Raw genomic sequence first — 11,557 nt, 5'->3', positions numbered from 1 at the left:
CAGGGATATTGACTTTGGTATTGATTTGGTGCCGGGCACTCAGCCCATTTCTATTCCACCATATCGTATGGCACTGGCGGAGTTGAAGGAATTGAAGGAACAACTTCAGGAACTCCTTGATAAGGGGTTTATTAGGCCTAGTGTGGCACCTTGGGGTGCACCGATTCTATTTGTGAAGAATAAGGATGGTTCCATGAGAATGTGTATTGATTACAGGCAGTTGAACAAGGTCACAGTCAAGAACAAGTATCCTTTGCCTCGTATTGATGATTTATTTGACCAACTTCAGGGAGCAAGGGTGTTCTCCAAGATTGATTTGAGGTTCGGTTATCACCAGCTGAAGATTCGGGATTCAGATATTCTTAAGACAGCTTTCAGGACCCAATATGGCCATTGTGAGTTCTTGGTGATGTCTTTTGGGCTGACCAATGCCCCAGCAGCGTTCATGCATTTGATGAATAGTGTATTCCAGCCCTATTTGGACTCATTCGTCGTTGTATTCATTGATGACATCCTGGTGTACTCTCGTAGCCAGGAGGAGCACGCTCAGCATTTAAGGATTGTATTACAGAGATTAAGGGAGGAGAAGCTTTATGCAAAGTTCTCTAAGTGTGAGTTTTGGCTCAGCTCAGTAGCATTCTTAGGGCACGTGGTGTCTAGTGAGGTATTCAGGTGGATCCGAAGAAGATAGAGGCGGTGCAGAGTTGGCCCTGACCATCCTCAGCCATGGAGATTAGGAGCTTTCTTGGTTTGGCCGGTTTCTACCGTCGCTTTGTGGAGGGATTTTCATCTATTGCATCGCCCTTGACCAAATTGACCCAAAAGGGTGCTCCATTCAGGTGGTCGGATTAGTGCGAGGAGAGCTTTCAGAAGCTCAAGACTGCTTTGACCACAACTTCAGTGTTAGTTCTGCCATTAGCTTCAGGTTTTTACACCTTGTATTGTAATGCCTCGGGGATAGGCATTGGTTGTGTTTTGATGCAGGAGGGTAGGGTGATTGCCTATGCCTCGCGCCAGTTGAAGACCCATGAGAAGAACTATTCTGTCCATGATCTTGAGTTAGCAGCCATTGTTCATGCCTTGAAGATTTGGCGTCATTATTTGCATGGGGTTCATTGTGAGATCTATACTGATCACCAGATTCTGCAGTATCTGTTAAAGCAGAAAGATCTTAATTTGCGTCAGCGGAGATGGTTGGAGCTTCTTAAGGACTATGATATCACTATTTTGTACCATCCAGGGAAGGCCAATGTGGTGGCCGATGCTTTGAGTCGCCGGGCAGAAAGTTTGGGAAGTTTAGCATATCTTCCAGCAGTAGAGAGACCTTTGGCATTTGATGTTCAGGCCTTAGGGGGCCAGCTTGTCAGATTGGATATTTCGGAGCCTAGTCGGGTATTGGCTTGTGTGGTCTCCAGGTCTTCTCTTTATGACCGTATCAGGGAGCATCAATATGATGACCCCCACTTGCTCGTTCTTCAGGATAGGGTTCTGAGAGGTGATGCTAGGGATGTGACTATTGGTGATGACGACGTGCTGAGAATGCAAGGCCGGATATGTGTTCCTAATGTAGATGGGCTTCGAGAGTTGATTCTTGAGGAGGCCCACAACTCGCGGTATTCCATCCATCCGGGTGCCGCGAAGATGTACCAGGATTTGAGGCAGCACTATTGGTGGAGGCAGATGAAGAAGGATATAGTTGGGTTTGTGACTCGGTGTCTCAACTGTCAGCAGGTTAAGTATGAGCATCAGATACCGGGTGGCTTGCTTCAGAGATTAGAGATCCCAGAGTGGAAGTGGGAGCGGATCACCATGGACATTGAAGTTGGGCTCCCACGGACTTCAAGGAAGTTTGACGCTATTTGGGTTATTGTGGATCGGCTGACCAAGTCCGCGCACTTCATTCCAGTTGGCACTATTTACTCTTCAGAGCGGTTGGCTGAGATTTACATCTGAGAGATCGCTCGCCTGCATGGTGTCCAGTTTCCATCATTTCAGATAGGGGTACTCAGTTCACATCGCAATTTTGGAGGGCCATGTAGCGAGAGTTGGGTACTCAGGTTGAGTTGAGCATAACTTTTCACCCTCAGACGGACGGGCAGTCCGACTGCACTATTCAGATATTGGAGGACATGTTGCGTGCTTGTGTCATTGACTTTGGGGGTTCATAGGACCAGTTTTTGCCATTCACGGAGTTTGCATATAACAACAGTTATCAGTCGAGTATTCAGATGGCTCCGTACAAGGATTTATATGGGAGGAGGTGTAGATCTCCGGTTGGATGGTTTGAGCCAGGTGAGGCTAGGCTCTTAGGTACAGACTTGGTCCAGGACGCATTAGATAAGGTGAAATTGATTCAGGAGCGGCTTCGCACGGCGCAGTCTAGGCAGAAGAGCTACGCGGATAGGAAGGCCCGTGATGTGTCTTTTATGGTTGGGGAGAAGGTTTTGCTGAAGGTATCATCCATGAAGGGTGTTATGAGGTTTGGGAAGAGGGGCAAGTTGAGCCCCCGGTTTATTGGGCCTTTTGAGGTGCTTCAGAGGATAGGAGAGGTAGCTTATAAGCTTGCCTTGCCACCCAGCTTGTCGAGTGTGCATCCAGTGTTTCATGTTTCCATGCTCCGAAAGTATATTGGAGATCCGTCCCATGTTTTGAATTTCAGCACGGTTCAGTTGGAGTGTGATATGACTTATGATGTGGAGCCGGTGGCTATTTTAATTCGGCAGGTTCGAAGGTTGAGGTCAAAGGATATAGCTTTAGTGAAGGTGCAATGGAGAGATCAGTATGTGGAGGAGGCCACCTGGGAGACTGAGCGGGAGATGCGGAGTAGATATCCACACCTATTCGAGACTCCAGGTATGTTTCTAGACCCGTTCGAGGACGAACGGATGTTTAAGAGGGGGATGTAACGACCCGACCGGTCGTTTCGAGAGTTATAGCCCTGTTCTCCCCATTTGTACTTCTTTTTGTGTTATTCACCTATATTATGTTATATCGGGTTAGTTGGTTCGGGACCGGAGTGGTTTCAGAGTGAATTGAGGCACTTAGTCTCTTAAGTAGAAACTTAAGCTGGAAAACAAATCAACCGTATGTTGACCTATGCGTAAACAATCTCGGATTTGAATTCTGATGGTTCTATTAGCTCAGTTAGCTGATTTTGGACTTAGGAGTGCGTCCGGAATGTGATTTGGAGGTTCGTGGTAGAATTAGGCTTGGATTGGCGAAATTAGAAATTGGGCGATTTCGGTCGACAGTGGAAAATTTGATATTGGGGTCGGAATGGAATTCTGGAAGTTGAAGTAGGTTCGTAGTGTCATTTGTGATGTGTGTGCAAAATTTGAGGTCATTCATATGTGGTTTGGTTGGTTTCTGCATCGGTTGCCGAATTTGGAAATTTAGAAGTTCTTAGGCTTGAATCCGAGGGTAATTTGATGATTTGATGTTGTTTTGAGTGATTCGAAGGTTCGACTAAGTTGGTATGTTGATATATGACTTATTGGTATTTTTGGTTGAAGTCCCGAGGTCCTCGGGGTGATTCCGGGTGGTTAACGTATTTGTCGAAGTTGGAAAATGCAGCTGAAGCTTCTACTATTGCTATTTTCGCACTTGTGGAAGAAAGAGTTGCAGGTGTAAGGCCGCTGGTGCGCGTGGGGAGTGCGCAGGTGCGGGCAATGCTGGGCTAGGCAGGTTACGCAGGTGCGAGTTGGAGGTCGCATTTGCGAGCCCGCAGGTGTAAAACCTAAGGCACAGATGCGGAAAGGGTGATGCTGTGCAGGCTTTGCAGAAGCGGAGGAAACGCGCAGGTGCGCCTTCGCAGGCGCGGGTTTTTGGGCCGCAGATGCGGAAGCTGGGCTCCTAAGTGAGTTCCGCACCTGCGAGAAGAACTACCCGACCCACGATTTAGAGTTAGCCGCGGTAATTCATGCACTAAAGATGTGGAGGCACTACTTGTATGGCATTCATGTTGATATCTATATGGATCATAAGAGCCTCCAATATATCTTCAAGCAAAAGGAATTGAATTTACGTCAAAAGAGATGCTTGGAGCTACTTAAAGATTATGACGTTGATATTTTATACCATCCGGGGAAGGCGAACGTGGTAGCCGATTCCCTCAGCCGTAGATCTATTGGTAGCCTGTTATATTTACAGCCAGAAAAGAGGGGAATAGCCCATGAGCTTCATTATCTAGCTAGTCTTAGAGTTCGGTTACTGGACTCAGGTGATATTGGAATTACTATTCAGGATACGGCAACATCCTCGATAGTAACTGAAGTGAAGGAACGCCAGTACGAGGATCTTGTGTTAGTTCATTATAGGGATATCACCCCTCAGAAGGAGAAGACACAGTTTGAGATTACAGAAGATGGGGTCCTCAGATATCGAGGACGATTATGTGTCCCTAATGTTGCAGGGCTGCATCGGCAGGTTATGGGAGAAACTCACTATTCTCGTGATTCTATCCATCCAGGAGCAACCAAAATGTATCATGATATCAGGGAAGTATATTGGTGGGATGGAATGAAAAAGGATATAGCGGAGTTTGTTGCTCAGTGCCCTAACTGTCAGCAGGTCAAGATTGAGCACCAAAAATCCGGTGGATTATTACAGGCTATAGAGATTCTGACTTGGAAGTGGGAAGTAATCAATATGGATTTCATCGTAGGCCTACCTCGTACCCAGCGTAAGTTCGATTCTATATGGGTGATTGTTGATAGGCTTACAAAAGCAGCCCATTTTCTGCCCATTAGGACTACATATTCCGCAGAGGATTATGCAAGGCTTTATATTAAGGAGATAGTTCGACTGCATGGTATCCCTGTATCTATTATCTCGGATAGAGGAGCTCAATTTACAGCTAACTTCTGGAGGTTCTTCCAAAAAGGATTGGGGACTCGGGTAAGTCTTAGCACAACATTTCATCCCCAGACAGACGGGCAGGCTGAGTGTACTATTCAAACACTTGAGGATATGTTACGAACTTGTGTGATAGACTTCAAAGGTAGCTGGGATGATCATCTACCGCTTATTGAGTTCGCATATAATAATAGCTACCATTCCAGTATTCAGATGGCTCCATATGAAGCTCTTTACGGACGGGAGTGTAGGTCGCCTATAGGGTGGTTCGATGTTGAGGAAACTACATTAGTAGGACCAGAATTGGTACAACAGACAATCGAGAAAATTAAGCTTATATAGGAAAGGCTATTAGCAGCTCAAAGCCATAAGAAGTCTTATGTGGATAATCAACGGCGAGACTTGGAGTTTCAGGTTGATGACTGGGGATTCCTAAATGTATCACCAATGAAAGGTGTTATGAGGTTCGGTAAGAAAGGAAAACATAGCCCTCGGTACATTGGACCATATAAGATCATACGCAAGATAGGCCAGGTAGCATATGAGTTAGACTTGCCTTAGGACTTGGAGTTTCTACATCTAGTCTTTCATGTGTCTATGCTCTGTAAATGTATCGGAGATTCTTCCAGAATCGTGTCAGTTGACGACGTTCAGGTCATAGAGCAGCTATCATATGAAGAAATACCCATTGCTATATTACACAGTCAGGTTCGGAGATTGAGAACTAAAGACGTAGCTTAGGTGAAAGTACTTTGGAGAAACAACAATGTGGAAGAAATGACTTGGGAGGCTGAGGAAGACATGAAGTCTAGATATCCCTACTTATTTCCTCCTCCAGAGAAGGGTCCGGCTGAGACATCACAACCTTAAGGTACGTGTATGGATCCTTGTGCTAGTTATTGATGATTGTGGTCCTATATGGCGTTGAATCATTGAGTTTCTACAGGAAGAGTTGGTAGTAGTATTATTACAAAGGCGACTCTACCAAAGTTATATAGATCCCGGGGAGTTAAACATTCGAGGACGAATGTTTCTAAGGGGGGAAGGATGTTACATCTCTCATTTTCGTACGTTAAAGTTTCGTCTTCAGTTAATCGACGTAGACTCGGGGATGAGATTATCTTGAGGTTAACGTATTTATGCTATTTATAACAAGCGATAAGTAAGTGCCATGAAGGGTAAAGGGTACACGAATTAAAGGAAATGAGTTTCGATTGAAGATTGTCGATTTGAGAAAATTCTTAATTATGTGGGTGATTGGTTAATTATCAAGTAACGGGATATTACCAAATTAATTAATAAATTAGTGGATAAAGATTAAAATCCCCACCCACCCCCACGTGGCAGCAAGCCACTTCCTAAAGTTCCTAAAGACATGACTCTTAGTCATTGTTGATTAGGTGGCAAACAAATGTGTTAGTTACAAAGACACTTCATCTCTAACATCTTCAATACAAAATACCTTACAATCAGATGCTAACTTCATTCTAACAATTTGAATACAAAGACACTACAATCAGATGCTAATTTCATTTCTAATATTTTGAATACAAAGACTTATTAATTCCTACAAGTTTTCAACAAAACTTCTTGTAACCAAACAATTCCAACGAGAATTATTAGCACCTTAGCAATATAAAATTTTGCAGTTCTAAAGGAGTACGGTGCAACCTTTTCCAAGAACATCATACGGATTTTTCCCCACTCCAGGTATGTTAAGGTCATCCCTTCTTTCTTTTTGGCATGATCCAAATGATACAAAAAGAAACGAGCAAACGCACAGTTTTCATAAACGACTCTATTCATAGAAATACTAGGGGTCTCTATGTTCTTGATTCCCCATGTGACATATTATTATATCTTCTGTTCATGGGTCTCAGAATGATACCCAATTGATAAAGTTTATCCGAAAGGAATATTGAGATTATTAACATATTTTCATGTTTTTCATTCATTTATACATGTACATTAACCCATGACAAGATGGTGTTATATACATATATTTATATGTATACATAAGTATATGGGATATGGGAAAAGGTTACGGCGTTATATACGCATCACCACCTGATCAGTTGGCATATGTTGATGATTTTGCCCACAGTGGCCGAGATGATATAATGGGATGCCCTCAGAGGCTTGATGATGTTATGTATACCTATACCCATGCATGACACGACATTTGTACGCACGTGAATGACACTATAAGTGTTTCAGTATTTACAAGTTATTTAGACTTACAAGCGGAATTCTTTGTTCCGTGTTTCATCTATCTCCTCTATGTACTGATTATCATGCCTTACATACTCAGTACATTATTCGTACTGATGCCCTATTTCCCGGAGCCTGCATTTCATGCCCGCAGGTGTAGGTAGGCAAGCAGATGGTCCCCCTTCTTAGGATCCTTGATCAGCGAGAGTTGGCGTGCTCCACTTGATCCGGAGCTACTTTTGATTTTGGTACGATATGCTTGTATACATGTATGGGTATGACGTGGCCCAATCCTGTCCTTGTACAGTTGTATATTCTATTAGAGGTCTGTAGACAATATGTATAGTTGGATAGTATGTGGCCTTGCCGGCTTCCAGTTTTAGATATGTAGTTGTCTATAGCAGCCTTGTCGGCTAGCCCCACGTGTTTCGCACGTATATGTACATATGCCTTTTGGGAAGGTTTCCTTCATGTATGTTATTCTCGTAATTCAGCAAATATTATTCAGGTTTATATCTTAGAAGAATGCTTAGGGGTGTTTGACAGGTAGGACTCGAGCACCTGTCACGGCCCATCGGTTTGGGTCGTGACAATCTCTCCACCCTTTGCTTCTGAGCCACCATCCTCACGTATGCCAAGTCCCTACGTTAATCGAGCAAATCCAGCTTCACCGGCAATGCCTAATTATTTTACTTCTTAGTTTGCTCGGGAAAACAGTAAGGTTGGTTCCCCTACTTCCACCGGGATCAGAGCATCCTCGCCAAATACGAGAGAGAAAGGTGTCTCTCCTGTGCTTGACTTTGTCATCTTCCGATATGCCCATAGCACGCCCGGTAACTCTTTCGGCCATTTACCTTTAGCAGCTTCTAACCTCTTTTTGAGGTTTTGGATAATCACCTTGTTGGTTGACTCCGCCTATCCATTAGCCTCAGATGGTACGGTGAGGATGTAAACCTCTTGATTTTCAATTCTTCGAGAAATTTTGTGACTTTGGAGCCTATGAACTATGGTTCGTTGTCGGAGGCAATTTTCTTTGGTATTTCAAATCGGCAGATTATGTGTTCCCATAGGAAGTCGACCACTTCGCGCTCACCAATCTTTTGGTAAGGACCTACTTCAACACATTTAGTGAAGTAGTCACTTTAAATTAAGAGGAATCTTACCTTTACGGGACCCGGTGGCAGTGTGCCAACTATATCCATCCCCCATTTCATGAATGGGCATGGGGACAACACCGAATGAAAGAGTTCCGCCGGTTGGTTTACCAACTATGCATAGCATTAGCATTTATCGCATTTCTGAACGAACGTCTTTGCATCTTGTTCCATCCAGGGCCAATAGTATCCTGCCCTAACCAGCTTTAGTACCAATGAATCTGCACCGGAATGGTTCCCACAAATTCCTTCATGGACTTTTCTCATCACGTAGTCTGCCTCCGAGGCTCCTAGACATCGGGCCAACGAGCCTTGGTACGATCTCCTATATAATTGCCCGTCCATGGGCAGTAACGAGCCACTTTGGTGCGTAGTGCCCGGGATGCCTTCGAGTCTTCGAGCAATTTTCCATGCCAAAGATATTCGACGAATTCATTCCTCCAGTTCTAGACTAGGTTGGTTGTATTCATTTCACAATAGTCATCCACATATTGTACCGAATGCAGAAGTTGAATGACAGTACTGGAGTCAGATCCTTTCATCTCCGTAGACGACCCCAAATTAGCCAATGTGTCAGCTTTCATGTTCTGTTCTCTCGGAATATGTATGATCGACCATTCCCTAAATCATGCAAGCAATGCTACGCCTAAGTCCGTAATCATCATACGAAGCTATTGCCATCATCGAAATTCCATTCCAGGGTTGTTTACTCAAAAATCAAATCTCCGGTCAACTCTTTTCATTTAAGCTTCAAAAATGAGAATTGTTCTTTTAATTTAATTCTGAATTTTGGCATGCGGGGTGTGTGCCCGATGGTGTTTGTTGTGACATGTTGATTCGGGTGTATAGTTATGAGGTCTTCGTGTTTCTTGCATCATTGTCAGCGTTGTGGAGGTTTGAAACGGGTTGCTAACCGATATGGCCCTATATGTAGTGTGTCTTGTTGTGTGGTCGTATCTTGTGGATGTAGGCATGAGTTGTTACAGCTAGTTGAGACTGATATCGGTTATGGATTTAGAATCGGATCTTTTGAAGATAAATGGAAGGTGAGAATTGTTGACTCTAAACCTTATCGGTGTTGGCAAAAAGGATAAATTACAGTTGAGATGGTGTCGTCAGGCTTATGTGGATTGGGGTGATGTGGGGTCACCCATGGGTATATGTTGAATATGTTCTTTCAGTGATTTCAAGACTTCGAGCCGATACTTAGCACGTTCGAGGGTGAACGTTTGTTTAAGAGGGGAAGGATGTAACGATCTGGCCGGTCATTTTGAGAATTTAAGTCTCATTCTGTGGCATAAGGCCCTGATCAGCTTCATATTATGTGTATTGACTTACGTGCATGGTTGATTTTGGTTACCGGTTTTTTCGGAGTGATTTGGGACACTTAGTCCCTAAAACGGAAGCTTAAGTCTTAGGATTTTGACCGTAGTCGTAACTATGTGAAGACGACTCCGGAATTGAGTTCCGTCGATTTCAATACCTCCGTTGGGTGATTTTGGACTTAGGAGCGTGTCTGGACTATAAATCCGAGGTCTGTAGCTGATTTAGGCTTGAAATGGCGAAAGTCGGATATTTGGAGATTTGGACCTGAAGTGGAATTTTTTATATCGGGGTCGGAATGCGATTCCAAGAGTTGGAATAGCTCGTTTATGTTATTTGGGACTTGCCTGCAAAATTTGACGTCATTCCGGGTTGATTTGATAGGTTTCGGCATGGGTTTTAGAAGTTGAAAGATTTCAAATTTATAAGTTTAATTCATGGTGCGATGCGTAGTTTCAACGTTAGTTGATGTGATTTGAGGGCTCGGCTAAGTTCGTATGGTGTTTTAGGATTGGTTGGTATGTTTGGTTGAGATCTCGGGGCCTCGGGTGTGTTTCAGGTGCTTAACGGATTAAAAGTTTGATTTGTGTTACTGCTAAGTCTTCAGGCTTCTGGTATTTTCGTGATATTCATCATTTGAGAATTGCCATTCTGCACTGCTTTGTTCCTGCTTCAAACAAAGAAAACTTTGTGAGTTTTCAAAGTGGTGGTCAGTTTGGGACCTTGATGCCATGAGTAGTTTGAATTTCACGGCCACCCTGCTGTTGGAGAACTGATTTTGTCAGTGTGGTACCGAGTTGCTCGGATATTCTGTATCGCTTTCTGGAGACCTTGGCTTTCTGACGTTGCCCCCGACTGTTTCATGCCCGGATTTCCATGGTACCGCTAACCCTTGTGCCTAAGGCAAGGCAATTTTCCTTTAAAATCAAACTTGGTTGTCTTTCACCCAGTACTAGTTTGTGTCCGTAGTGCTTATCAAAATTTCCCATGAAGCAAGTCTTTCTTAGGCGACTTTTTCAGTTTCTTTGAGACACTTTGTTTGGCTTATCAAAAGAGATCACAAATAGATTCGTGCCTTCGTCAATGTCGTATATGCCCCAAATTGTGCTCGGTATTACGGGGAAATTGTAGCCAGTTTTGCATCCATTTCTTTGCTTCGCTTTTGATGCAAGATTAGACCGGGAGAGACTCAAAGAAAATTATGGGTAAAAAAAAAAGAGTAATTGAGAGTGAAAAAGAACTGTGTTTAAACAAAAGTTATCCCTTTCGGGAAAAGGAATAGAGAGATTTATCTAGAGGTATCTACCGACTTAAATGAATCAAGATATGCAATTTGGACTGGACGCCTGATTCGTCTGAGCTGTCTAATTCTCAAAGTCTGTCGCAAACTTACATCTTGAAACTGTCTTGGTTGTTCTCATGCTGAAGTATCAAAGACCCTCATTCGGCTAGTAGCACCCTTTGCGGTTTTTCTCTAACTGGCCTCTCTCATTTCTATACTCACCGTCACCTTATGATGCCCATATGAGTTTTCACCAATAAAACTCTCTCATTCTCTACACATTGTCGCCTTACGATGCCCATGTGGGTTTTCACCGATAATACTCTCATATTTGTTTTTCTTTCTCTCTCTTTTTTCTGACTGTGGCCCTTGACTAAGATGCTACCTGCGGAAGGTTGTCTAACGCCCTTAACATGGTGACTTCAACATTCTCAGAGATCGATCGGAAGGTCTTAACAGGAAAAAGCAAAAAGAACCTTGAACTGAATTACAGCTTTTGAAATCACTTTTATAGAAAGGCCCTATAAAATTAAAACAAACTTCTGTCCCAGTTCTGGAGTACTGGAGATATGGATTTGTTGTTGTGATGGGACCAAACCCAGGGTAGGGCTGCCTACGTATCCTTTTTGGAATCAGGTCGAACATAGTTCACTAACTCAGAAGATTTGTTGTTTGATTGGTTTTTTTTCCCCTTTTTGTGTTGTTTGTTTTGCTTTTTACAAGTACACAGGTT

Source organism: Nicotiana tomentosiformis, chromosome 10 (genome assembly GCF_000390325.3).
Source record: "Nicotiana tomentosiformis chromosome 10, ASM39032v3, whole genome shotgun sequence".
NCBI classification, from domain to species: Eukaryota; Viridiplantae; Streptophyta; class Magnoliopsida; order Solanales; family Solanaceae; genus Nicotiana; species Nicotiana tomentosiformis.
The sequence above is the reverse complement of the archived record's forward strand: the minus strand, read 5'-3'. Positions refer to the sequence as shown.